Source organism: Aphelocoma coerulescens, chromosome 6 (genome assembly GCF_041296385.1).
Source record: "Aphelocoma coerulescens isolate FSJ_1873_10779 chromosome 6, UR_Acoe_1.0, whole genome shotgun sequence".
In the NCBI taxonomy this organism is placed as follows: Eukaryota; Metazoa; Chordata; class Aves; order Passeriformes; family Corvidae; genus Aphelocoma; species Aphelocoma coerulescens.
The window spans coordinates 26,944,145-26,966,632 of record NC_091020.1 but is presented as its reverse complement, the minus strand read 5'-3'; the positions used below and the strand labels follow the sequence as shown (position 1 = coordinate 26,966,632).

At 42.4% G+C, this 22,488-nt stretch overlaps 1 long non-coding RNA gene across 4 annotated transcripts in view; it reads right to left on the bottom strand.

Annotated features, from left to right (window-relative positions):
• Positions 1-9,551: 9,551 nt before the first annotated feature.
• Positions 9,552-22,488, bottom strand: part of LOC138112622 (uncharacterized) — a 36,266-nt gene continuing 23,329 nt past the window's right edge. Inside the window, exons 3-4 of one of the 4 annotated variants that reach the window (XR_011151784.1) lie at positions 13,989-14,050; positions 11,270-12,869 (exon numbers count right to left, since the gene is read on the bottom strand). This is a non-coding gene — a long non-coding RNA (uncharacterized lncRNA). The other 3 variants (XR_011151786.1, XR_011151785.1, XR_011151788.1) reach the window with 3 other exon arrangements.

The following is a 22,488-nucleotide window of genomic DNA, read 5'->3' as shown; positions in this document are numbered from 1 at the left end:
CTAACAGAGAGAGGCAACTGCCCAAGACTCAGAGGTCTTCACATGTTGATTTAATCTGTGCTTAGAGGTGTGTCTTCCCACAGGAACTTGGAGATGTTGGATAGATATAAAGAAGAGCTTCTGGTGGAGGGAGTTTGAAGCAACCCTGCTATCTGCTCACAGCTGCTGGAAGAGAGCAGGACAGGATGCAGGGAGTGGAAGAAACCTACAAAATAATGCTGGTCATAGGCTTTGAACAAAATATTGTGAATTACCAGTGGAAACCCTTCAGGAGAGAAGTAAGTCATAGAGGGGAGCCTCAAAGCGGGCTATAGACATCCCCCAGCTGTCAGGGAGGAAACAAACGCCCTTCTTTGTGCAGTGCCATGCAACCAATGCATCTACATCTGGGGACAAGCATCATGTCAGGAAAGGATGTCCAGAAGGGATGACTGGTGACAAGCAATAAAACTGAGACCTTACTTAGAGGTCCTCTCCCGTTTTGCATGGTTTTATAGGGCCATGAATGGATCAGGTTGCTTTACGTGGTGCTGTCTGATGAAGGAGACCAGCTTGAGCGCTCAGAACCTGCACAGGGCCTCACTGAGTGAGCGTAGATAATCTCATAGTATCTCATCTGTGCTGGAGCTCAAACCAGATGAATTGGGACTTTCATCAGACAATGAAAGGTCACACAAAACACGTACAATCTTCTAACACCCTCAGAACAGAGGTGAAGTGTTTTCACAGTTAGTGCAGCTTTGTATAGCTCCAGTTGGCGAGAAAACCTTAAGAGTGCTCTTCTCATAAAAGCAACCACAGAAGAGATATTTCCCATTTCAGTTCTCAGTCTGCAAACAACACAGAGCTCAGACTTTGCTTCTGAGACATCCTGGATATCAGGAATGAGGTAAGTCTACTAATTCCCCTAAATCATGCATCCCAGCTCTTCAAAGAAAACAGCAGTCTCATTAAAGACATATTGCTCACATTATCTTTCCCATGCAGAAGAGAAGCAGAGCCCTTTTAAGGTGACCCTCTAAGCGACATTCTGCCCAGACTTGCTGACAGACTCCCACCCCACCACCACGGACACCTTGAGTGATCCTGCACTTCACAGGTGCTTTGTCCCAAAACTAAGGGCTTGGAGGATACAACAAATAGCAGAGATTGCCTTTCAGCCCCGCATGGGATACTCATGAAGTCATGTCTGCACTGAAAAACAATGTCGATTGTGGTTTTTTTTACCCTCAAACAATCCTTTGACTTGATCCTAAGCCAGCCCCATTCCTGCCAGGACACAAGTGTGTCCCAGCGCCATCTAGCCAGTGTGCCTTAGAAACACACAGCAGCACCTGGAGAGCAAACCCCAGTGCAGAAGTTATCCCTAAAACCACAAACTTCTCGCCACCAAATCCAACACCCATAGCTGCATTGCCAGCTCTGGGGCCAGCCTATACCTTGGCTTGCTGAGTTTGCTAAAGGCCTCTTGAATTAAGCTGATCATAATTCAGAGACTGAGTTTCCATGCCTTTGCTACCAAAGGTAAAAAGATAGCAAGGGAACTATTGTGGCTTCAACTAATTTTTGTTTCAGGTTTTGTACTTCCTTTGAATGAAAAGCAAGAAGTGAAACCTTAGGCTGAGGGTTCAGTGTAAATCCCCAGACAGATCTAATCAGATGAAAACTGGAGTCTCCGTTTGGCTCCATAATGTGGCCTAACCTACATCAAAGCTGGACCTTACTGAGAGGGAAGAATTTGCAATCAACTCCAAGCAGGGAATCCAGCCAGACCTCAAGGTAGGATGGCTGTAACACAGGTGGAAGGAGAACCAGCACTAACACAGAATAGCAGCTTTCGTTACGGATTTGTTTCCATCATCAGTTTAAGCCACTCTGAGTCTGCTTCCTCCCTGCCATGCACTGCCATCAGCTCTCTTGTGTGGGTACTGATCATCACAGGGTTAGGTAGTGGCAAACTGGTCTGCTGATCCAGTTGAAAAGCAAAATCCTGAAAAGGAAAAGTCTTGGGACACGCAGAAACTAATCTTTCTCCCCATCCGAAGTGCCAGCACCGAGAATGGACGTGGCAGGAAGATGTAGCCAGGTGTTCAGGGGAGGACAGGACTGCTGATTTTGGCTACAGTGCAAACCTAAAGCATAAATGCACACTCCAAGTACTCTAGAGAATCCATTTAAATGTGGAACAGCTTGCTAGAGTACATGCTCAGCATCCCCACTGAGCATGCTCACCTCCGTGCTGAACTATCATGTGAAACTGAAGATGACGTAGAGGAAACCAGAAACTGAACTGCAGTAGCAACATAATAGCACCACCTGCAAGGTGACATGTCTGAATGCTGACCTTTTTTACTGAAAGTTCATTCTGCATCCGTCAGACATAATAATAAAAATAGATATTTGTTTCAACAGTTCCAAACCAACCTGCTTTGCATGTACTGAGGGTCCTTAGCACTGGTAAGAAACAAATTAAAATAAATTCCAAGGTAGAGTGGTTTATTTATATTAATTGAGCCAATAATATTTCAGTATTAATTATATATGTAATTATACATTAATATATGAGAATCAGTACACTGCACAATTCCTTCTGGGAATTCATGTGGGTACAGGCCATTAAATTTTAGTAGAGGAAGCTCTGTGACAGCAGATTTTTCCTTTTTAGCAAACACTATGCTGGATATCTGTGCATGCAGTTCTGTAAAGATGGGCTGATGTGAAGCACTGAACATCCCAGTAATGAGTTTCTGAGATTATGGTTTGTGAACATTTAATTTTAGAGAATGTGGGAGTGGCAGCCCTATTCCACTCAGCTGAGCAACATCAAATAATCTCATGAGTGTTCTGCACCTCTGAAAAGAGTATCAGCCTCAAGCTGGTCCACCTTGGTTCACTGGCCATGGAAGACTGTAGCCTAAATCTGCATGCTGAAAGGAGACATTCTTCCCAAATGAACACTTTCCTTCTTTAGCACGGAAAGCTGCAGGGGAAGCACAACATAAACCATAAAGAAATACTGTAAACTTCAATTTAGAGACTTGAGCCTGATGCCTTCTCCCTGTGGGGTTCCCTGTGCAGCAGCATAAGCACCAGTTGAACGTGGGATGTTCTTTTAGCAAATATCTCAGCCCCGAGGGGATGGTCTCTCCCAGCAGAGACTTAGGAGCCATTCAGACGTTTCCCCGCAGTGCCCTAACACAGATGCCAGGCAGTGCAAAGGGCGCAGGCGGTTTTGGGCAGTGTGGAAACACAGCTCTCAACTGCCAAGTCATGGGAGAGTGACTTGAAATGGCCAGCTTTGCTTGTCCCTGGGGCCACAATTTCCTCACTGCAGCATGTGGACAAGACTGCTTTTCCCAAACTTCTCTCCACAGAGACAAGCTAACAGTTCAACTTTCACCCGTTGTGCAATTCACCCCCATCTAGAAGATTCATTGGACTGGCAAAAAGCAAAGGCATGTTACTTACGTGGGTTATAACCCATCACACATTTAAGAATTTGGCCTTTTGATTTGTAAATGTATCTTATTTTAATTTGTAAGGATTTTAGTCCAAACTGGAATCTGTGGTTTCACAAACACTGGAAAAGCAAAAGGCTAAAATCTTCAGTCCAGCCCCATCTCCAGGTCAGAATGTGGTGAAGAAACCACTGACAGGACCCAGTATTTCCATATTTTTCAGATCTAAATGCTGATAACAACCTTCTGCAATGTTGCATGAACTTTGATACAACTGCTTCAGTGGGCACAAAGAAGGTGACAGCTAATTTGCAGATCTTTGTTTCACTCTTGCATCACCTGTGCCTGCAATAACCATGGCAGAGTTGGACTCTCCTGTGGATTTTCAAACAGAAAACAAAGATATATAGCTGAGGAATGTGCTTTAAAAAAAACAACCAAACAAATCCACAAAAAGAAACAAACCCAGAAGTTACTGAGCTCAGCACCAGGATAAACAAGATGAACTTCTCTATAAAAACATGTTTCAAGTCTGAACAGCAGCAGTTAATTTCTGTGTTGTAAACCAGGGGAATGGGAACACAAATAGGGTTGATTCTGAGAGTGATCCAAGTTCATGCCATTAGAGCAGAAGGAGATGTGCTCTATCCCTGATTTTGCCATGAATATTGAGCTGATCTGGTCTCCAACACCGTGAGAGCCTGGAAATCTCTCCTGGTCACCCATTTAGTTATCAGGCTGCCCAAATCAGCACTCCAGGTAACAAAATGGCAAACAGAGTGATTTGGTGTCACATCATGAACCAGGTAGAAATTTATATAGGAAGCACTTATTTACATGTTGGCTACGTCAGAGCAAGTCTGTCAGGACCAGTTATTCACAAGGTACTAGGAAGATCACTGAGCTGATGCAGAGGAGGGCTGATATTTGGGTAGATTCTCTCTATTTATCAAAGAGACACACAGAAGAGCTGGCCTGGCAGCAGCCTTTTCTGTATAATAACATCACAGTGACAGGAAATGCATGCTGTTTTCCGGCATTGAATTTCTAATTCTGGCATCTTGCTTCCCTCAAACAATTTTTGTCTTGTATGTAGCTGCACTAAAGCATTATTATCTTTTGAAAGCCTGGTTTGCAGCTTTTTGTGCTATAGTCAAGCAGTTTTTTTGGCTTTGTAAAGAGGAGAATATTATTGCTTCATCAATGGGAAATATCAAGAAATTTCTTTTGAGGCAGAGAGGAGGTATGGAGGGAGAGGGAAGAAATATGTCTGTAGCTTGTTATGGGCTTGATGGACATACTCTGCTGTTCTCATCAGTAGCTGTACAGCCCTTATATAACATTTTTGGGCAATGGCCAGCTCAGCCCCACAGAAATGTTTTGATCAATGTTTTTGGAAAGCAGGAAAAGGAATTGAATATATGTGATACCTGTGGGTAATGGAACAAAACCCAAAGATGATGCAGTTAGAGCTGCAGGCCACATACAGGGCTTCTAAACACAATCCTCGTGTTATGGGCTTCTAAACACAATCCTTGAGAAAGGGATTTTATCAGCAACTCTTCCCTGGTTATGTGTGGCAAAAGTACAACTGAGTGCTGTGAAGACTAAGAATCCCAGAAGTACCCCAGGCACTCCTATACAGGGAGATTGTACTATGCATTAACCAGTCCCCCAGTGCTGCTGCTGGAGTCTCATCTGTACCTAGCAGAGAGTTGCAGTTTGCAGAGCAGGAAGGGAATAAGTTGTGCTGTATAAAGAAATTCCTCTTAGAACAGCAGCACAGTCACAAGCAGCTTTTAATCTCTCCTGTGAAAAACAAAACAGAAGCAACCACACACCTGATCAGCACAGTTACACCAGTACCACGTCCCCCTGACACGTACAACAGGACACCAGGGTGGGTCAGATGAGCACCTGTGATTTGGCATGCCAAATAATGTATTTGGAAATTACTGGATATCAGGAATCCTGAGCCAGCCACCAGGGACAAAAGTATCCCTGCATTACATAATACCTATAACATTATCATGGTGTATATATTTACCTGAGGGTAAAAGGGAATTAATTCTATTGTGAAATATTTTTCCTGCTTCAAAATTATCACTGTTCCAGTAAATGCTGAAAAGCCACTGGATATGTCCCTGTTGATGCCCTACTCTATTAAACCTGCTCCGGTGCAGTAATTGACTGTCACTGTGATTACTGCCTTTGCTTGTCCATTCAGGCAAACTAAGCACATGGCACTGTAATTTCGGTCTTGCTGAGCAGATGACTGGTTTGAATAGCCTGAAGTCAGTCTCAGAACTACAGCATCAATATCAAATTATATTATTCCAGTGATTTCAGGATATACCTAAAGCAACCAGATGCTTTCTTGGATACTCCCCTTCAACTGCACCTTCAGCTCACTCCAGTGTACTAGCCATTGTTCCAGTTCCCATTTTGAAGTGCTGTGGGACACACTTGTGCAGGGTGCAGCATCATCAGAGACTCCTGAGTCCCCAGAAGTACCAGCTGACATCAGGAAGGTGAAAGGAAGTGGTGAAGCGTCATTCCTCCTGGTGGCATTAAACCATGAGATTGCATAATGTGAACAAGAATAACCTCATAAACCCCTCTGTGCCTGCCTAGGGATTTTTGATTTCAATTTTTAATTATGAGCTGTGGCCAGATTTAGTTTCAACATATGACATTCCTTTGTCATATTTGTTCCCAGCTATATTCTTGGTCCATCCTAAATTAGCCCATGGCCCAATCTAGAGTGTAACAGTCAAGGACTCAATTACAACTTCTGTTGCAATCAGGTCTGGGAACAAATTATTTCCGTTTTGTGGTGTTGATGGGAACTGTGCCCATGAAAACTTGAACCCAGAGAAAGCCAGATGGTCACATCAACTCCCTTAATGGGGGAGAGGAGCAGTGCTGGCAGAGCTGCTTTTGCACTGTTGTGGTGGACTATTATGAGAGCAAATTTCTTTCTCTGTCCTTTAACCCAATCTCACATACCCTTTTTTTGGTGGGTGGCACATCTGGCTCTCAAACTTATTGTTTCTTGACTGACAGTTGGCAGAGGTTGGTGGGTGATTTTCATGACAAAAGGGCTTTTGTTTGCCACTCCTTTCCAGCGAGTAGATGAGAAGCAAAGACACACAGCAATATTCAATGAACACAGCACAGCTTTCCAGGGATATTTTCTTTTTGAGCCTTTCCTGTAACTAAAATAGCTCCTCCACTGAAGTCTACACATTTCTGGAGAATTTTTATGTCTATCTATATATATAGATACATATACACTATTGGTGTTACTCCTCCAGAATAAACATAGATATTTTAGCCTATCTGCTGGGAAGATTTTTCAGTTTGAGCAGCCTCCCCAAGAGAATCTCAAAAATGAGCTGAACAGATTGAACTCAAGTATCAACCTCAGATTCCCCTAAGCAGTCTATCAGAACTGAATCCTGTAAATATGAACCAACTTCCTCATACTGCTCTGAAATAGGGAATGACTGTCTGCATTATATAAAAGATTATTTCAGTCTTGCACAGAAATCTGCTTGCCCAAGGTCACTAGAATATTCTGGCAGAGGCAGGAATAAAAATCTTGATTTCTTGTCTCCAAATCTGCTCCATAGGCAACTAAAACCAAACAAGTACCCTTGGGAAGGAGATATGCACGCACCATGCCAAACGGGGAAGAGGAGGGGAAAAGAATTTGACATTGTGACAGGACAAATACTCTCTTCCTCATGGGAACATGTATCTCTAAGGCCCCTTGCAGCAGATGCTGGAGCTCAAAGAAAAGGCTGATCTTTGTTCCTGTACCTCAGAAGCACTGGGAGTCCATAGACAAGCAGGAAAACCAGAGCATTGACTTTTCCCATCCCCTTTCTGACATGCCAGGAGAGTTCATATCTAACACCAATTACACCACTCGCCCCAGATGGTTTTCAGATACGTCTTGGTAAATATTTAAGGTGTGTTTTTCCTTTTTAGCAAATGCTTTTCTGTATAGCTTAAAGAAATGCCCATGAATGAAAGGAAAAGGGAAGAAATGAAAAATCAGAGAAGTGTGATTTTTCTCCTGCACCTCACTTCCCAAATCACTTAAAGACTTTAACTGTGAAACCATTTTTCAGCACATTATAAGACATTAAATCAAAGCTCAGTTCCATTCTTTAGATGCCCAGTGGTGCCCCTTTGGATGTCTCAGCCCACCAACTCCAGCAGCTGGCACCCATCACCCCAGGTTCTCCCACCATCTCTGGCTGGTGGCATTGCACTGGCTCCCTGTGCCACTTTCCTTTCACTGCTGTCCCCTGGCTGGTGCTAAAGAGCAGGCTGCCTTCATGAGAAAGGCCAGACAAACACCAGAGGGGCTTCTCAGCTTCAACACCCTGGAAGGCACGCTGCCCCACAGCATACCCACCCCTGCACATCTGTCACAACCCAGGCATCCACCAGTCCATGAAACCTACTATGCAGCAGGGCCCTTGTGTGGCATCAGGATGACTCCACTGCCATGACAGGCTGCAATGTATACTTTTTCTACCTCCCTCTGAGAAAACCTCCACAAAATGACCAAGTAGCACCTAGCTGCTGAGAGGAAGAGCAGGTCGTAAACCTTCATAATGCCATGCTCACTCAGAAGCACCCTTTGACAGAGAACTGATGAGCACTGGTTTTCTAAGTCTGAATTTGGAAGGGGCTAAAGGTATGCACTAGGAGGAAACAAATGTCTAAATGGGGAAAAAGCAAATGAACTGTTAGACACCGTGCTGTCAGGAAGGTAATCAGGACTGGCTCGCCTGGATTACCACTGTTGCAGCAATGCCTAGGGACTGGTCCTGGGCTGAGCCCCCCCAGGCTCCTCCACATGGTGCAAACACAGAAAGAAGTCCACCCTTATGCAAGGAGCTTAGCACAGGATACACCAGCCCAGAGCTCCACCAAAGCCACTCATCTCCAGCCACTGTCAGTACAATGACTTGTTCAGGTTAGGAAAAAAAAGAAAAATCTGTAGAAGCCTGCTGGGATCATTGGAAAAGACCCAGAGCCCCTCCTACATGACATCTGTAAGAAAAAATAGGTTATATTGTATTGGCCTCTGAGGACAAGTCCTCATAATAAAGCCTGGGCCTGCTTAACTTAGCAGGCATTAATACTGACAAGAGTTCAGGGTTCATCAGTCAAGCCAATTTGTTCAACATTACCCTGCTGTTGCTTATCTGGGATAATCTTTCCTGCTGGAGGAGGATAGCTGCAGGCTAATGTATTTGGTCCCCCTTTGCATGAACTAGTTTTATCTTTCAGCCAGTGTTATTGCTCTGTTATAGCATTTCTGCTTAAAAGTAACCACAAAGAGAGAAAAATACACATAGGTGTCCTTTTTCTTTCTATTTTGCCATGTGCCAAGTAGCCAAAGAAGGATTATTCATTATAATCTTTGCAGTTTCAGTGGCAGCACTAGAAGGCTGATAACATGAGGAGGTGAAAGGATTTAGGAATAAATCAGTTTTGAGAAGCCTCTGTGAAACTTGTTTTTGATAACCCTGATTTTATTTTCCCAGTACACACTTGGGAGAAAAAGTTGTGTAGGAGATGTACCTGATTCTCTCATCAGGAGCTGAGAAAACTTTTACTCATTGATTCACTTGTGAAATTTCCCAGCAGAAACAACTGCCTGAAACCTTTCAAAACCACAGAATGTGCAATACTAGAAGGAATCTGAAAATAACTCTTCTTTTCACAAAGACTTCAATGAAGGCAGAATAAATTGTGAGACCAGAGCACTTTAGCAAGGAACCATCAATGGAATGAAGCAGGGGAAGGGCTGAGAGAGCATGTGTTCACTGAAGCATATGGTTACCAATTTGCTGGACATATGTTGTATTCCCCACAGGGCACGGGAGGACTTTTGGATTAAAGGGTGTAAATCATTGGTTATCACCATAGAATTAAGTTCTATTCTAAATGTAGAGAGGCTAAATATATACCTTTTTCTCCCCAGAGATTTCTTTCCCTAGTCACAGCTCAAAAAAATCCACCAATCACACTGTGCAGTGCTTTTAAGAAAGAAAATGAAAATAGCAGTTCACACAGAATTTCTTCCCTTTATTATAATACTTTGGGGGGCCAGGAGGGACAGAAAAGGGCAGGGAGAAAGTAGAAAGACAGAAGAATGTCTTGGGACATTTCATCCCATAATTTCCAGAGGAAGCCATTGATGACAGATGTGCTTTTACACCACAGCAGCACCTAATTATTTTTCAGGACTGTTGCAATACATGTTGAGGAATCTCTGAATAATAGAACCATATGGTAACATTGTCAGAAGGAGAAAATAGGAACCCAGTAGGCTGGGGGGAGGGAGAAGGCATTAAAATGTGCTGGCTGTAAATAGAAAACAATTTGTCAAACAAAGAATGAGGAAAAAGCAGGCATGTGAATTGTTGAAGATAAAAATTTTCTTCACATTCTCTGGAGAAGATTCCAAGAGCCTCATTCTTTGTTGTTCCCAGAACATCTGTCCTGTGAGATGGGGTACAGAGCTGTAGCAAAACTTTTGGAGGAGTGAGGAGGAGCTTGGACAGTAGCTTTACACCAGGGCAGGAGACCTGGACATGACGTGTAGCTCTGGATGTGCCATCAGTTATGTGAGGACAGGTATTCCTGTGAAAGCTTCTCCTGGTGTCCTGAAAGGTGTTGAAGTAGCTACAGAAATACAAGAGGCTTTCCCATGGAACCTTTTGCTTGGGACCATCTCCAGCATCACAACCATACGAACACAGACTTGAAGCACCACACTCTTTCCTGAAGAAGCTAAGCCAGGAACCACTACGGGTTTAGCTTTCGCAGGCACGCCAAAAGAGTTCCTTATAGGCCCAAGAATATCCAGCTTTTCACAGGGCACCTCAGAGGGAAGTCGATCTGTATGTAATGGATAACATGAGGAGGGTGTGGTCTGGTATGTCCATGATGGTGTGAACTCCATTTTACATTCACTGTAATTAGAGTTCACCCAGAGCCCAGTTCACTCCACATCTGCAGCTGGACTGTGAGATTTCTTAAAATCCCAAACCAGTATGCAAAATCCTCAAAATCCCCCTGGACAAAATGCTCACTTAGAAAGAAGAGAGCTGCCTGAGGAAAACCCATGCCCAGTAACTGGTAGGAGCATGCTGGAACATTACAACAACTGAACTCTTTTCCCCTGACTTAATCTACAGCCTCCTGCAGTGTGGGCAGGTCAGAGCTCACCTTCAAAAACAGCCTGGGCTGTAATCTGCCTCACCAGATGGACAAGAACACAAAGGCCAACAGTGTGTGTGCACTGGCATAAAGACTCCTGGCCTAAGCTTTATAGCATCTGGAGTTAGGGTAAGTTTCCAGGATAAACCCACAAGGCAGCACCGAACACAGAAGGGACAAGCACACATGCAGGAGGAGGCTTTTTCCACCACACAGCTTGAGGTGGAGTGACTCCACGTGCTGCTCATCCACGGGGGTGTCTCACAGGGCAGGAAACCCATCCATCTGAAATCAAGGCCTCAGAAGGTGCCTGGGGCTGTGCACGGTGGTGGAAGGAGCCTCTCCTGAACAAAAGCATGCCACTGCAGTGATCACAATGTCCCCAGCATGAGGCACGGGTAGCTGTAATTGTGCAAAGTGCTTTTTATTCATTAACCTTCACTGAAGCTGTGTTCTTGAGTGAACCTCTCATAAAAACTTCAGGGCTACTTCTTCCTTGTCCTCAGCAAGATGCAATTGCCTTTCTCCTCCTGGAGAGTACATTTAATCATCCTGCAAGGGACCAACAAGTTTAATTGGCCCAATGAGCTAATTTTAGATCTTCATTCCTGACTTCAGATTCACTTCAAATACACTTTAAGAACAAGAAATATAAATGCTAACAATTTTAGGATCACATTTTTCCAAGGGCCCCAGAAACTCCCACCGCAGCTATATTCTTTTGCATATATAAATAACCAAAGTCACAAATGATAATTGTTAATTATCTGCCTAACGTGCAGAAAGCATCAGGTAGCCAGATCTCCTGAGGCCTTTCACTGCAACCACAGCTGATTGCAGGAACAAAATTGGAAACTGCTTCCCACACAGAGGCCCATAACATCACTGAAGGATTGGAAAGCGGAAGGAAATATGAAGACCTATGTTCCTCCCCTTAAAAAACCCCAAGGCTAAAGAACCTGAAGGAAAGCCAGGAGAACTAACTACCTAACCTTTGACAAAACCAAAAATGACTACCCGTGTATTCAAAATAACTACAGATGATATTAAGATATGTTGCCATCATCCGTGCTTAAATAAGAGTTTCAAAGAAATAAGAATAAACTCTTCATGCTTATTTCTTTTATTTTTTTTTTTAGCTAACTATAAAGGAGCTAGTCTGGGCACATATAATCTCCCTGCACACCAGGAAACTCTCTACAGGCTGGTTTATTCTGCTAAGACTCAGTTTACTGCTGATAATTAAAGCTATGTAATGTTTTGTATTGACCTGTCATTAATTTTGGCCCACATAAATCCTTTTGGACTGCCTCAGGTGCTAGTTAAGGAAGGTAGTTACCATGTGTGAGTTAGATCCAGACTCAATTGTTTCTCCTGATCAAGAGCCAGACCTACTACTCCTCCAAACACTTTCCAACTTGACATTCTTTCTGCTTTCCCTTAATCTCCCTGTACCTTCTGGCTTTCTTTAGCACTTACAATTTTTTAAATTTCTCTTTTGCACAATATGAATTTTGAATTATTTTCTTCTCAGCGTTAAAAGCCTGATCAAGCCAAAACTCAGTATTAATTCTGCCCACATTTTTAATCCTCTGAAATAAATCTGTACTGTATTTGTCAATGGTGGTTGTCACAAAATCTCTCATATCTTGCCATGACCAGATTTTAAGTATTTTATTAATCCTTTTTGCTCCTGGAAGAGGAATCTTTTAAATTTCCAGCTTGGCACTAGAAGACCCCGCACACTGCTCAGGGGCCAAGGCATTGCACAGGAAATATGTTCCCTATAGACATTCTTAGATGACAGAGTGGAAGTTGCATGTGACAGACAAAACTGTTTTCTTAGTGATTCATACAAGATTTGCATGCACAACAGACACCCAAGATAACAATAATTACATGTCTAAATCCTTAACAAACCACACTGCTGAGAAAGACTTCACAGATGCACTTATCAGAAAAAGCTTCAAGGGATGGTTTCTTCCGCTGCTGTGCTTGTATTTCTGAAGAGACACTGCTTTCAGGCCAAGAGCAGAGTTTCAGCTCTCAAGGCTCATGTCAGCACTACTTAGCACTTATTCTTTTATTAGTGAATCGTGGCAAGTGCCAACAAAGAGACTATTTTCTGTAGATGTCCATGGGAACAAGACCCAGAGCATCCTATAAAAGAAATTAAATAACATGAGAACACACTTGGTGCTCCAGACACAATGGGGCAAAAACCCAACAGTGTAGGCTGTAGGTGAAAACATTCCTTGGGTACTTTGTCTTATTTATGCTTGCAGACATAGCCCTATTCTCTGAATAGCCAATACACGCAAAATTGGTTTAAATACAGACACTTTAGGTAAACTATAAGGCTTTCTGGTTGGACAGCAGTCAGTCAGGGGAAGCCTTCTTAATGATGACATGAATTTGAAAGCATATATTTATTAAAATTATGGAGGTGACAAGTGGATTCAATTAATTCATCCTGTGATCTACTATTAGCTGTCCTTGGCCTACACCAGCTATCAAAAACATCTGGGCAAGAAAAGCCTCCATGGAGCTACGGTTGGAGGCTTGTACACACTCTCTGAGGATGCCAGTCTTGGAGTATAATCACGCCTGAGCCCACTCTTGTTCAGCTCCTTTTCTGACCCAGGAAGATAGTTGAGTTTGAGGCTCAACTCTTAAAAATGGTCACATAAAGGATGGGTGTATTTTCAGGTTCTGCCATAATACAAGTGAGTAGTGGGTATGTAGCAACAGATTCACATTTCCAGTACGTCAGTGTCACTGAGCATCCCTTCACAGTTTCTTTTTTGTACCCTGACAGAGACTAACATGCATGAAGCAAGGTAACACGACTGAAGAGCCTGAGAGATATTAAACTAAACACATTGCAATGAAATTTGCATCATTTTAACTGCTTTTCTTTCCTTTTCCCTTTCTTGGGGAGAGCACAGGTGGGGAGAAACGAGCTACTTAAAACCAGAAAGGGACTTAAAAGCAACTCCTAGGAATCCTTCAGTCCAGTAACTTGAAAGCTTGCCTTTACTTAGGAAAGTTCCCAGCAATGCCAGTAAGCAGGGAGGAGAACAGAGAGGACCTCGATGCTACCAGGACATTCCCTATGCTGACAGTGTGGTACTGCCACGGTTCAGCGGAGAAATCCCCAGATGACTCAAGGAGACAAGCAACACTTATTAGTTACAACCTTAATTTTCTGCCCTTTATGCCAAATCTGAATCTACTCTCTGTTTATATTTCTGGTTTAAGTTACTTCAGTTTTCTTACCAGACCTTTTGCTGGGAAACTCCTGGTTCCTTCAACCTTAATATCGTAATGATACAGTCTTCCTGAATGAAAGAAACCAGTGAAAGACAGAAAGGACAGAAAGAAGAAATGGAATAAAAATAACTTGTTTAGCAGTACTACCAAGTTGTACTTAAAAACGACACAATTGTTCCTAGACCCCTGCACCAAAATCTAGCTATGATTAGCCAAAACAAAGCTCGTGTAGCATTATAAATGACAATAACAGGTAAAATTACAATCAAGTTTCCACTGATTCCACAGTACTGCAGCTCCATTAGATTGGTATCCTATTAAAGAAACCTTAGGCATCTATTTAAAATCACTTTTTCCACAGAAATACTCTTACGGGCTATTTATAAAACTATAAATAATTAACACAATGTGATATTGCTACTCTTTTGCTTTCACGGAAATGGGACCTACAATGTCTATTGAGATATGGAAAATATCAGATTTTGCAAGAAGCAAACCTCATTTTTGTCTCTTTATGAAGGGATTTTCTAACTGAGGCTAACATCTTTCTACTTCTTACTTTTTAGCTGATTAAAATTTTTAATTCTTGACTGAACATGTCTTTTTTTAAAGTTCAATTTCAGCCTACTTTTGCACCCCTGATACTTCCAAGTGATACACTCTTTCCACGGTGTAAAAATACTTTTTTTTTTTTTTTTGGTCATTCAGAGCATCTGCTGGTGTTCATATCGTTCATGCACCTCTTTCAGCATTGACTCATTCCTGTGATGTCCACTATTATCTCTCCATATCTGTCATTTCTAATTCATGCCTTACAGTATTATGACGCATTTTCCCTTCTACACTGATGGACAGATATGGCTCAAAAGAGAGAAGTGATAGAAAAAAAAAGGACTTTCCTACTGATCTCATGTCAGCTGGTTACTCCACAATGACACATTTTTCATTAGAATCCCCACCAGCACAGGAGGAAACATCTATTCCCTCAAAATAACAGCCTTTCTTCAGCTGGATGTCATTAATCACCATTTATTAATCCACTACATTCCCCCTCAGTGCTGTTCTATGCACATTTTTGCACTTGTGTAACTAGAGGTTAAAGATGAGCCATTTCTCTAGGAAATGTCTATAAAACATAAGCTTTAAAGAGGTGCATATATGTCAGTAAGAAGTCCTACTGACGTAGGGACCTCTATTCTCATTTAACTGCTCCTGCTAGCAGACAGCTCACACCGTCCCTGCGTTTACAGTCACATCGGCACACACCAGGCACAAAGGTGTGACACACATCACCTCTGGCCCCAGAGCCTCCTGTGGCAGTCACCAAGAGTGGTTTAACCCCCTCAGAGCTAGAGAATTCAAGGGTAATTAACCTAATCAAAGAACACAACAAATAGCTACACTGACACGTTTAACTGAACTTATTAATGTTCGTCATTGTCCTAGGTATTTTCATGGGTTTTGGCAGAAATCTCATTAATGCCCATACTTGTGTGGCATTACCTCAAGCCAGACTAACTCAATAAGCTCTGCTTTAAGGAACAGGAATGCACTAACACAGAAGGTTTCTTCACATGAGAAAGATGAGTAGATAACAGGTGGTACTTAACAGCCCAAATGAGTAGCGAGAGAGTAGGATGTGATAAAAAGGCATTATTTAGGGAGACAGAAAAGAGACAAATCAAACCATTGGCAACAGCAATCTGAGGACAGATAGTCTGCCCAGGAAATAGCAACAGGAAAATAACATTTTATATTGTCACCTACTGTTGTCCTGCAATCACCTTATGGCCTCATCTCACTGCCATCAGCAGTGGCCCGTGCAGCTATTAGCACTGCTCCCAGCTCAGCACTCTGCTCCCTGATTTCCCACTTCAGTGCAACAAGTACTTCGTGCTCTGATCACAACTCCTGTGTTGTTCCCACCAACGCTTCTGATGGAGACGTCTTTCACAGTTCTCCCGGAAATCACATCTGTGAAAGACATCCTGAGTATTATACCCACAGGTGTAATATTAGAATAATTCCTAATAAAAACCAAGTGAATCATGGTGACCTACAAAGAAGGCTGGAGGCCATCACCCTCACTTCTTACTGGCCTACAACTCTGAGAAGGTAAATTATTGCACACTAACATCATATGTGGTCTTCCTGTGAACTACAGCAGCAGCAGGCTCCCAAATCTAGGGACAACAATGGAGAGAAAAACCAGCACCATCTAGTCCACTCTCATGTAGGCTGCAGAGCCCTGTGAGAAGAGGTCTGTGATGGGGGAAGCTTCTGACCTCCAGTCTCATACAGCTTGTGGTCAGTGAGCATCACCCCACAGCTGCACTCTCCTCAGCTTGAGCTGAGGTTTCAGCCACACATTTGTGTTTTGCTCCAGGACTGGGGAACTGCTTGCTGTTTTGGAAATTTGAGGCCAAGGAAACCAGCAGACTCTGCAGACTAGTCAGCAATACTGATTTATACACCTAGACAACTGGACTGATCCAAGACAGACCATGTTTGGGAAAAGGAGAGCTGCAAGGAATCAGCTTTGCTCAGCAGCAGATGATGTAATGTCTCTGGAAAGCAAGATGGGCAGAGAGCTCCGATGCATCCTCTCTCCGTCACAAGAACTGGGGATGGAGAATATTCACACAAACGTGAGAAAAAGCGGAACAGAGGGAGGAAGGAACAAGCAGACGGGGAGGAGGAGGTGCTGAAAACCGGCAGGGGAACAGCTCTTTCTGGGAGAGAGTAGAAAGGATTTTGCACTGAGGAAAGCTGTCGCCAGTTATTTTTGTACAGATTTAAAAGTTCACCGAACCCAGCTCTGGAAGCTGCATGTTGTGTTTTTGGCTGGCAATATCAACATACCATATGGAGAAGCCTCAGTGTGAGCTTTACAATATTGTTTGGATTTGATATTGATGTCTTTTCATTACTGAACCTGCCTTGAATTGTATGTTCTTTTCTTTTGGTGTGCTACAGATGAAACAAACACATAAAACAAAGAAGCAAGAACTAAAAACAACAAAAGAAATGCACAGGGAAATCCCTGTATTTTGAATTAGACCAGAAATTCATTGACTTTAGTAGCCTGTCTTTAACAGCATCTACCAGATATGGTAGATTCTAGACAAGAGGAAGAGGCAAGAAACACTATACTACTGTAGATACCATGGATGCTGTTTCTCCATCTGTTTGTCCTGCTATATTGGACTGCTTCCCTGTTTTAGGGATTTGCTAAACTAGTGGTGTAAAGGAAGGGAACAGTCTAAAGACACTCCTTATATTTACTAGTGTAATAAGAAATGAAGGACAAATGGGCAAATGAAGGCAAGCTCTCACCATCTATGCTCCAAGAAGATCCCTAGCAGAAAATAATCTGGAACAAAAACTTGTATTGGATGAAAGCACAGAGGCTGAAGGGACTGTAACATATGGGTAACATGAAGGGCACTGAAGAATCAGATTCCAGAAACATGGAAGCTGCATCCTCTTCCTAGTTTCCCTCCCTGTAAAAGTACTCCACTGCTGAAATTATGCTTTCTGTGCTTTGAAAAATTCAGGGCTTTTGTCACTCCTGACTACTGATCACAGCTACAAAAGGCAAGATGGCCAGTTAATTAAATGCCATGCAGCTGCCCTGCTCACAACACTTGGCATTGAAGCCTGGGGACCCCCTAAGGTGAGGAGAACCACCATGGTCTTTAAGGGCAGCCCAGCCTGAATGGAGCTGCTGAGAAAGAGCAGGACAGGAAAAGCCAGAGGGTGGGTGCAAGTCTCCAGCCACGAGAATCACTGTTGAGAGGGGAGGATGGCTTACTTTGCAGACCTGGCGTGCTGTAAGGATATCAATTAATTACATGGGCCATGGGCGTGTGGAATAGGAGAATCACAAGAAGTATCCTCTGAGCTGCACAGAGGTGCTGCAAGAAACAAGGGTCTCAGGGAGACCATCTTCCTGAGGCCAAATCCAGCATATGGGTGCCTGAAACCTGTTTGGGGCTTTGTTTCTTTATTTGATTTTGGCTTATTGGGTTTTTGTTTTGTTTTTCACAAAGTATTAAGATTGTAAACTTTTTAGAACACTAGCACTGTTGACTACATTGCTGTTGTGCTTAACACCTTGTGTCCATGTCCTGGATAGGGTTGCTTATTCCTACTGTAATATGAAATCCAATATCCAACAGTATCCAGCAAACACCCTGGACTAGATTTGAACCCAAGACCTGTACAGTGCAAGATTTTGCATTTTGCAAGTCTCTCTTCAGTGAGTCACAGGTTCTGCCTAATATTTTTTGCTACAATACACACATGTTAATAAAACTAAACCTTCCTTTGCTAATTACCAACACCACCATGAAAGGAAGCAGTAGTGAAAAGCTTTCCTACACATCTGTTCCTCCTCCTTACAGCCCATGCTGCACCAAACCACGTATTTGCATTTTCAGAGACTGCTTGCCTGAAATGTAATTGAAGACATACAGATCATCTGTTTACAGTAACACATCACAGTAATTTCAGTGAGGCTTTAGTGACAATTTCACTGCTAACATGGCTATTTTTGATATGAAATTAAAACAGAAGAAAGATGATGGTGAGATGGCCAGAAAACATGCATTGGGTAAAAAAGAAACACTGTAGTGTTCTTTGCTAGACAAAAGATATATAAATATAAGAAAAACTATACTGTAGAGAATCTCTCTCTTTTCCCTTCCTGGAACTCCAGATGAGGCAAGTTACAGCTACGTGACTGCAGCACTGTGTGATACCAATCTGTAGCCAGTGTGGGTTGTGCTGGGCAAGAACTCTGCTAGACATGATCCTGCTCCAAAACCTACCTTGAGCATCTCTCTGACAGAGACCTCTCTACTCCCTTCCCTTGGCATCTCTGTCTGAATTTTAGCTGTTTTACAGGAGTATATCCATCTTCCAGGTAGCTGCAGGAGCCAGGCAACACCAGTTCAAATCGCTGCTTGATTCACCTCTTGAGAGTTTCTACTACTGGTTATGGCCTCTGGTTTGCATTTATTAAAATCTGGTGACATGGGTTCCCCACCACTCTGCTGCAGAACCAGAGACATGAGAATCTTCTTCACTTCCTGTCACTATAAGTTGCCGAAAACATTGTGTTCGAAAAGATTTAGAAAAAGCACAGATAACAAAGGGAGTTTTCCCATTAGGGTTAGAACCAAAGGCTCCCTGCAGAAACAGTTTGCTCATTACACCAGGCACTGGCAGAGAAACTCAAGAAGCCACTGGCCAGTGTAGAACCAGGTCTCTGATCTCCCTGTAAATACTCACTGGCTGAAAAAGCTCCATTGGATTAGATATGTTCCTGTACAAATGGGAAAAACAAAGGGACAAGGCATAGACTTATTTTTAATTTGCACTGAAGGTCACAATTAAAAACTGAAACTACACCTTGGTGGGGCGAACAAGAGAAAAACCTGCCCTTGATAATATCACTGACATAATTTACCTAAACTGGTTGGTGGACTGATATCCTACTAGCCTGCCTACTTGCTGTTCAATTCCTGACACTCTGCTAGTGCTTTCAAGACATTTTTCCACCTCTGCTTGTGCTGAGGTGAAGTTGGAAGAGTGGGAAAAGAGAAAAAAACCCTGCTGCTGAAAACTCAGCACTACTACTGTGCCCTCATTTCTACTTATAAGATCATTGGTACAACACTAACCCAGCTCTGTCACCTCACAATCTTTGCAGTATTTATTACCACAAGCACTGCTGAGGTAGGAAGCTGGCATATCATCCCCACCACAGGGCAGACTGAACCTCCAAGGGATCAGATAATTTTCCCAAAGATCCAACACGACTTAGGTCTGGCAAACCAAAGCACAGAGCTATGCCACCTTTCAATTGGTTCAGCTGAACTCCGTGTTTCTCTTTTTTCCTATGCTTTCAGAATAGTCATCAGTTAACTTCCAGTTTTAAAAGAAATTAAAAGAAACAATTATTTGAACAAAGACCAATTTTTTCTATCAGAAATCACAGCTGAGCACATTAAAAGTCATTCTGTAATGCACTTTCTCCTTGAATTTCATGAAATGATTGGTTAAAGTTCTTAAAAATGGGCCACAGTCCAAGTCCTATTAACAGATTACTGCTGTTAGCAAAATTCTTTCATCTCATCACATGAGGGAGATTATAAAGCACTGATGAAATGATGTAGATTAATAGGATATAGCAAGTATTACTCAACTACTCTGACCCCATTGAAGTAGCCCAGTTGTTTTTATAAAGCTCTTGCTCAAAGAAAGACAGCGCTGGACAACTGAGCACATGTGCATAATTGTCAATTAACTTAAGACACTAAATGGACATATAAAGTAGTATTTTTGGGAAAGGACAAACCACAGAGAGTTTCAGTCTAAAAATAACAGCAGTATGACAGGGCAGAAAAGTCTGATCCATATCAGAAAGATACAACTTCATGTATTTCCTTTTCAAGGAACAAAGGAAGATATGCACATCAAACAAATAGAAAAATTCTACCAGCAGCCTGGAGTTGTCCCATTTATAAGGCAGATGAGTATCAAGAGAGTAAAGTAGCCTTGCAAAACTGACTTCATAATTTTTTGGTTGGTGGATTTCAGTTATATTTTTGAATTCTTTTCCCCATCTCTGACCTTCTGGTGAGAAATGAAATACTGATCTTTAGGAGAAACAGCCAGGTCAACCCTCCTGCACTTTTCCAAACCCACTCAGTACATGGAAGGATGGTTCTGTGGTTAAGTCAACTCAGAGTCAGATTCTGTTCCCAGCTTTCTCTGTGATCGTGGGTGGCTAAAAGCTATAAATCATGCCTCTGATAAAAGAGAGGCTGGAGAGGAATTTCATTCATCAGCGCATGCAAACATGCTGGAAATGAGAGCATTAGCAAATGACAAAGTCTCCATGTGCAAACTGCCTGCATGTTTTGGAGGTGTAATTACCACTGCATTTGGGTTCAAGCCACAACATTTATACCCAAAGTCAGCCACTCCCCATACTCAGGTATGTTGTTGCAAAGGCAGTCAGTGTGTGCAGGGGAATACAACATGGATTATTTTGCCACAATCAGTCCCAAAGTTTTTGTGTGGCACTCATACAGGATTTACTTTTTTAAAAAAAAGTTACTCATGTGAGAAGAGCAGCAAATGGAGGAACCAGCCCAGCAGACAAGTCATCACGGCCTATAGCCAAAAATGTCCATTAGAAACACAGGAGGCCAGAGGCTGTGAAGCATATATTGCTTCAGCTCTATTTTTACCTGTATTGCCTACAGGCATTTCAGCTTTCCATCTCTCACCTATTTACCTATTTATATTGTGTCTGCAAGAGTATTTGAGCTGGTGGCAAGGTCTGCTATCTACCAAGCTGAAGCTGAAACAAAATCAGAGATTCTCCTATAACAAATAAATTGATGTAGACAAAGACTTAAGACAAGCCAGCAGATGATAGACACAGAAAACTCCCCTTTCACTGCCTCTATTTCTGTAGCATATCTCTAAAGAGACAGCTCTGCTCCAGTCTACCACAGAGTTCATTAGGCAGACAGTGCATGATGCATCACATGTAGGTGTGTGTGGGAAGAAAAGTTCATCATTTCACAAAGCATTTTGCAAATGCTTTTCTAAGCACATGTGGTATAGTTTGCCTCAGCTGTTTAAACCTTTGCACTCAGGACTCTGCTCACCAGAATACTTCAAGCTACACAAGAAAATATTAATTAAAGCTTCATAAATATCTCTGTAAAGAAAGTTAAGTGAATTCTGTGCAAGTAAAGGAACCAAAACTGACTGACACCTCTATGAGCTCAATTCTTTGGTTTACTTACAAAGCAGTCCAAGGGCAAACACAAGGCCAATTTTACTCCTACTCAATACACGTCAACCTGAGGAACTTTCCAGGAAAGACAGGAAAGAATGCATCCATTCATTCAATTCTGTCCTAAAACTACCAGCTAATGAGATATAGCTGTGAAAGGAGAAGAAAAATAAAAACTCTATATGAGACAGCCCTCTTTGTTACTGGAGTGATAAAGGCGACTGAATTATTTTAGATAATCTTTATAAGAAGCAACACAAACAAAAAAAAACCCAGGAGGCATTCCAAACCAAGCTTTCTTATAGGGAAAGAATAAACACCTACCTACCCTGCCCTTAGGTGATTCCTTCAAGAAGAGAGATGAAAACAGCACAAAGAAAACTTACAGTGGTGCTAGAACCATATGAACCATTTCCATTACTAGGAGTGCTTCAACTTCCAGATACATAAAGAGAGAAGTGACATTTATAACCCTATTGAAAACAGAAATAAAGAAAAGCAATGAAGAGACCAGTTGTTTTCCCATCCTTCCTTCCTTCCTCTCTTGCCTCATCATAACTCATATACCCTCCAGGAAGAAAGATTTGACTTTTCTTTGACTTTGCAGAACAGCTGGTCTGTCTCTAACAAATTAGGTACCCAGAAGAGGAAGTTTTGGAGTGATTGAGTTGCTGAAGAGACACAGCT